Consider the following 7,197-nt stretch of genomic DNA (forward strand, 5'->3'; position numbering starts at 1 on the left):
TGGTTCATCTTCTGAAAACTTAAATGACCCATGTGTTTGTGCCATGTAATAGAATCTTGTTCAGTCTCTTTAGAAACAAAAGCTTGATGATGTTCAGCAGTTGAAGTAGCAACATTCATATCTAGCATGTATAAATCAGCTTATCGAGGAGCCTTCATCAAAATCATTTTAGGAGAAATCACAAACTCTGGTTTCAAGATGTAGCAGAATTCGTCATCAAAAGCTACTTTGAAGGATTTTTCACAGATTTGTGAAACCGATAACAAATTATTTGCAAGCTCTTGACAGTAGTTCACTTTATCAAAACTGACTTTATCATTTTTCAATAAAACATGAGCGAAAATATGACCACCCTTATCTCCAGCAAATGCAACATAACCTCCCTTAATTGGGTATACATCCGAAAGAAGAGATAGATGTCCAGTCATATGTCTCGAAGCGCCTCTATCCACAATCCAGGTGTTGTTTGCAGGTAGCCTGGTTCCTTGCATATCACATTAAGAAAATTAATTGATAATGAGAACCCACGCCCGAACGGCAGTAGGTTGTCCATTAACACCCATAGCTTGAACTTCCATCCATTTCCCGTTTGAGTCCGGAGAAATCTCATCATTAGAAACCTTAAACTTAGAAAGTTTGGAAGGAGAGGAGTCACGCTCTTGGCGTTTGACATTCCTCTCTAAATCAGAATGATTCATCTGTGGTCTCGTTCTTGAAAAATACTTTCTACGACTAGCTCTTTGAGATGGAAACCTCAACTTTGGTTTTAAAGGTCTACCTTGCTCATTAGCATTGGCAACATTTTCCTCAAAATTTCTTTTAGAAATTTTTCCCTTCACAGGAGAAACAGATCTATTTAAGTACTTCCTTTTAGAGTCTCCAAAGACAACATTTGTCTTAGATCTTTTATCACGAAGTTCATCATTTACAGGGAAACCTGTTCGATGAACATGAGATGATCTAGAGTCATCATGTGATAAGTCAACTTTATGTCTCGGGGATCGGAATCTTCTAGGACAATAAACAGCAATGTGTCCCAATACAGCACACTTAAAACATTGTCTAAACTCCCTATGTCCTCTGAATTGATACACATTATTAGAGTTTGAAGATGACAGATCTTGTGTTCTTACTAACACAGGAGAAGCATTTGATCTCTCTTTCTGAACAGGCTTAGGGGTAACAGAAGGAACAGGTCTGTTGGCAAATCTAGAATTTTTCAAAATCTTAACAGGACCTTTTGGTGTTCTAACTCTACTTGTCTTAGAGTTATCTCCTAACCCAGTTTTCCTATCTTCCTCATGATCTAGAGCACCTTCAGCAATATCATCTGAAGTTGTATTCTTAGTTGAACTACATTTTTTATTCTTTTTAACATAATCTTCATAACTAGGAGGGATACAATCTTCTGGTCGACTGTCAACTACGTTAGCATTAACATATGTGTTCTGAAAAGGAGGAGATGCAGAATTATATCCAATACCCATTCCCTTGGTGTCATTAAGTTCCACCATTAATGCATTCCATTGTGACGCACTAGCCCAACATTTCATTTTGATTGAAATTGCCTCTAAATCAGCTTTAACACATTCATTTTCTTTCTTTAGTTCATTAATTCTGTCAACACGTTTTATTAAAGCTTGATTTATGTCAAAGTTATAACATTTAAGATCGTGAAGTTGTTTTTTATAAACTTTGATTTGCTCTTTCAACTCCTTTTCAACCTTAGTGGTCACATGATCAACATGTCATTTTTCTTTCATCTCCGCATATGCCTTAGTTAAATTATCTATTGTTACCTTAGATTCAGCACATTTAACACATTCAATAACAGTAGATGGATCAGAAGATACCTGTTGAGAGTTATTTGATGAGGAAGTCTCAGCCATAAATGCAAATAAATCTGTCTTCTTCCCATCATCGAGCTCATCTTCTGATTCTGACGAGTCTGTAAGAAACTCTGATGAATCAGCATCTTTACCCAAATGAATCTGCTCAAGTCTGTCCCATATATCCTTAGCTCTTGTCAAACTGAAAACCTTTTCAAGATCACTTTCTGATAACACATCTTCAATAAGTCAACTGCTTGCTTGTTCAATGCTTCAAACTCAGATTGATCTACTCCAGTATGATCAGCTTTATCTTCAACCTCTGATTCTGACGTCTTGTCCGAATCATCAACATCTGAACTTACACTCTTATGATCTGAACCTTCACCCATGAGAACTAACATTTCCAATTCAGCAGCAAACATTTTACCCCATTTGTCTAGTTCTGTATCAGAATCAACAAATGTCTCTTCACTCTGATTAGTTTCTAGACTTTCTTCAAACACAGAGGTATCACCATAGTTATCCTTCCAACTGTTGAAGTAGTAGTCCTCTGACGATGTTGGTGAAATACTTCCAGATTCAAGTGTACGAGGAACTGAATCACGTGCTTTCTTGAATTTATCTTTAACCATCTTTTGAATCTTCTCTTTCCGAATGATTCGTGATAACTTTTCAGCTCTTTCAGCACGAGCAGTTAGCTTCTCAATTATGCTTTGACCGATTACACAGTTTTCTTTTTCTTCAGAAATCTTGGCCATGTTAGCTTTAGGTTGTTAATCATCAACATTCAATTTGATAGACCAATCATCATTGTCTCCATGAATGATAACTAAAGCTTTGTTCGGACTCTCAGCTGTATCAGCTTCAATTATTTTATCAGTAATGTAAATCTCACGCTTTGTAGATTGACTCTGAGAACTGTAGTTTTGATTCTTGAATGGATTACGATTACCCTGCTTCTTCTGTTTTGTGCACTGTCTTAAAAAATGACCTAATTCTCCACAATTGTAACAAGTAACAGAATTCATATCAAACCCCAGTTTTGTATCTTTGGTCAGACTGATTGGTTTTCCAGTTCGCTCTTCATAATCTCTAGCTCGTCTCACAAGATTTGCCATACCCCACATAATATCCATCTTTTCTGCTTCATCTTTATCAAGCTGATGATAATCTTCTGTTGTTAGATGAATATTACCCACACGACCATCAAGATAACTTTCATAAGAATTAACAAGGCTTGACAACAAAGCTATATCTTCGCTAATATTTTCTTTTCCAGCTTTCCTCAAGTTCTCGATCTTAAGTGCAGAAAGAACATCTGATGCAGTCGGTGTAGATGACTTTGTAGTATTGGTAGTAGGCTGTGATTGAGTATTGAGAGAACATGGTGAAACATGTGGTAGATACGAAGACTGTTGGATCGGTGTACTACTGACATTCAAACCATATATATTCTAATTGTTCGTAGCAAAAGCTGTTTGAAATGGTGCATGAGCCGACTTAGGCGGTGTATAACCATTTGGACAATACATTTTTGTGTCTTGAACTTGTTTGGACCTCTTGACTTTGTTTAACAACTCTAGTTCTTCTTCCTGAAGTCTTGCAATAAACGAGTTCACTCTAGCAGTAGCAAGTTCTCCACTGGTTTTCATAGTTAAAACGAAACCATTCCATTCCAAAGGTAATGCTCCAGCTAGACAAGTAACTTTATCTTTCTCTTCAATGGTTACATCATGCTTGTGTATTTCAGCTAGCAAATGACGATATCTTTCAACCAATTCTGTAATAGACTCTCCAACTTGCCAGTGAAAACGATCAAACTCAGCTTTCAGTTCTAACCCTTTTCTTGTTCTGTAAGATGAATTCCCTTCATTGAAGGTATGAAGTGCTTCCCATATCTTGAATGAGTTATCATGACACAGAAATTGATGGAAAATCGGACCATCAAGAGCACTTGTCAAGTTACAGTACATCTTCTTTTCCAAGTTATACTCATCACGTTCTTCCGAAGGCATATTATGTAACGTATACAGTTCTTTTGTCACAGGTGAACGTGGCCATTCAAATTCGGTTTCAATGTACTTCCAAAGCTTTGTGTCCTGACCATCAGACCAAATCGTAAACCTCGACTTCCAAGTGGAATAGTTATCCATATTCATTAATCTTGGACATTTCGTACCACTTCCGGATTCGCTTTCAGCAAGAAGTAATAGTTGAGTCATATTCGTAATGCTCTGAACTAACGGTGCAGCTAACGCATAGTCATTTGAATTAAACATCTTGAAAACTTTACCAAAGGTAACCCGTGCAGTTCAGGTTATCAACCGTACGTGTGATAGTATCAACCGTACATGTCACAGACTCAAGCGTACGTGTCACCACTCAATCGTACGTGTCACAACTTAACCAAAAGAACCAATCACAAAGTCTCAAACGTGCGAGTGACAATCACCCGTGTGATTACTCGTACGTGTCACTATCAACCGCATGATCACTCGTGTGATCAGACTTGTAGTTTCTTAACCTAAAAGGTTATGCTTACCCATGCGTGTGAGTTCACGAGTGATGTCAACCGTGCGTGTGATCAAAAATCTTGACCCACTCGTGTGAGCTGCTGTTCACACACACATCACTCAAAAACCCTAGAAATTAAAGCTAAACCTCAATTTCTTCGTTCACAAGTTGGATTAGCACTAAACTAATATAAACACACTCTCAAATCACAATTACACATGTAAAAATGATTCCTTTTTGCTAAAAATTACACTAAACTCAAAAACCCAAACAAATAAACTCTTTAATCGTCAAAAATCACTAGGATGATGTTGAAATCACAACCAACGCTCTGATACCAATGATGAAACATGACTAGAAACTTAGAAATCAACAGATTTAACTCACACAATGGTAGAATTAGTGAATCAATCCCTCTAATGAATAGGTTAAGATTTTTGGGATTAATTAATCAAACCACAACTAAATCAAGTGTGATTAGATCAACACCTAGAGCTATTATTTACCACCTGGGTGATTTGGGCTGAGAGAGAATCGGAGGAGCTCACCAGATCTGAGTGTGTGTAACAAATAAGAGGCTTAACCTAAAATAAAGAACATAAGACTTTATATACCCCTGCTGTTGACTCACCCGTACGAGTCATCCATCATACGTACGAGTTGGCCTTATCAGCCGTACGGGTGATCACTCACTCGTGTTTTCTCATTTAGGTTGTAATTGTGACTTAGCTCAGCATCAACCGTGCGTGTGAGCCTGTCAGCTGTACGAGTGAGGCTTCACTCTTACGTCTGACTAAGTCTAACATAGTCAAATATCCAAATCTCGTTCCTATAGTTCCTGTAAGCACATACAAACACAGATAAGATAATAACGAGCGATCATGGTGCCCTGTAAACTGTTGTACCTGCAATGGACGTGGGTAGATGTCTAGGGACTTGCATAAAATGCATCAACAATCAGCTTAGTGCATTGGAATTAAAACAGAAAAACTTAAAATAAAAATGTTTTCTTCTTCTGTTCTTGAGTAATGTTTGCCAAAACTCGAAATCGAATTCAATTACAAAAACTATAAATGTAGAAGTGTTAGGAATCTTTCATTTAATCTTTATGTAAATTTTCAAATTTCAATTCATCAAAACGAATTCGAATTTTTGAGTCAAAGATTTTGAATAAAAAAGTCAAACTTTGTGCTTTGATCAAATTAAAGTTTTATAGATCGTTTTTGTTGAAATTGATGTTTGAGAACATTTCTAGGCATGATTTGAAACACGATTCGTGATATAAGCTTTATCTAAAACAACCACGAATTTGAAATCAGAATTTTTTTTTTCAAAACAACGACAGCAGCAGGAAGCTGTTTTTAATTTTTTTATAGACAAAATTACATGGGGGTCCCTGTGGTATGTTCAAAACATCAACCGGAGTTCAAAAAGATTTTTTGAACTTGAGGGGTCACTGTGGTATACATTCGTTTCATGGGGAGTCCATTTTGCTAAGAACGTTAAATTTGTCCGTTAAAACTCATCATGGGCACTGCACATGAGGGTATTTTTGGTATTTTATCTATTCTTCTCTTTTTTTAGTCTACATCTACAACTCTTGAAACCCTTTTCCATCTTCTTCCCAATATTTCCATGACCTGCAACTTATCAAATCAATACAAAACATCAAAACTGTAACCAAATTGAATTAAAACTAAACTTAGTTCAAATCAAAACACTAAGCTGATCAAATCAAACCCAAACTATATTCATAGCAACAAAACTCCTACTTATATTACAAAAATATTCCATAACCTCCTTAGATTAACAAGCAAACGTAATCCATGTATTTTTTTAATTGATAATCCATGTATGTTAATTATTTATTAGATAACCCACCAACCACGTCGTGCTAACAAACTAAGCCTTTATCTTCAATAACTTTTCTAAGTGTCGGTCACAACCATTCTACATAATCATTTTTCGATCAAACTAATCAATTAATTAAATTAACTTACAAAAGTAAATACTAACGAAATTAAACGATTGTTAAACGACTATTAAACGTCGACTATACTAAACTTCGAAATACCCAACATTATCATCAGATCTGGAATCGATTCATCAAGATGAAATTCTACCATTAAAATCTTCATCAATTTTGACCGGTATCTCCACCGACTAGCGATTTGATGAAACGCAACAAATATGGTGTTTACTGATTTGATTTATACGGAGTTGTAAAGGTAATTGTGCTAAATCCATCATGATATAAAGACATCAAGGAGAAAGGTTTGTGGTAGATGAGATATGACCGAGCTTTGAATTAAGATATAGAATACGAGAGGTGGGTTTGAATTTCTCAGACCTACTCCACCGGCGCCGGTAACGGTTGCCTTATTGCATCGTTGAATTTCTCAAATCAATCTTGATATTGAAGACATCAAAGAGAAAGGTTTGTATGAGAGGTCGGTTTGAACCATGTTTTTAAAATTTATTAGTGAGAATTAGATCTGAAAATTATATCCGAAATTAGATCTGGGTTTTAAAGAAGTATGAATAATATGTGTTGTGAGTTCAGGATATTTGTTGGGATATTAAGATGATGCAAGGTAAAGAGGGTGAAAGGAGCTAAAAAGACCAATGTACCCTCATGTGCAAAACATGTGCATCACAAAAACGTTAGAATTAAACGGACGTCAGGTAAATGGACTCTCCATGAAATGAATGCATACCACAATGACTCCTCAAGTTCAAAAAATCTTTTTGGACTCCGGTTGATGTTTTGAATATACCACAGGGACCCCCCATGTAATTTTTTCTTTTATATATATATATATATATATATATATATATATATATATATATA

Source organism: Rutidosis leptorrhynchoides, chromosome 1 (assembly GCF_046630445.1).
Source record: "Rutidosis leptorrhynchoides isolate AG116_Rl617_1_P2 chromosome 1, CSIRO_AGI_Rlap_v1, whole genome shotgun sequence".
NCBI lineage: Eukaryota > Viridiplantae > Streptophyta > Magnoliopsida > Asterales > Asteraceae > Rutidosis > Rutidosis leptorrhynchoides.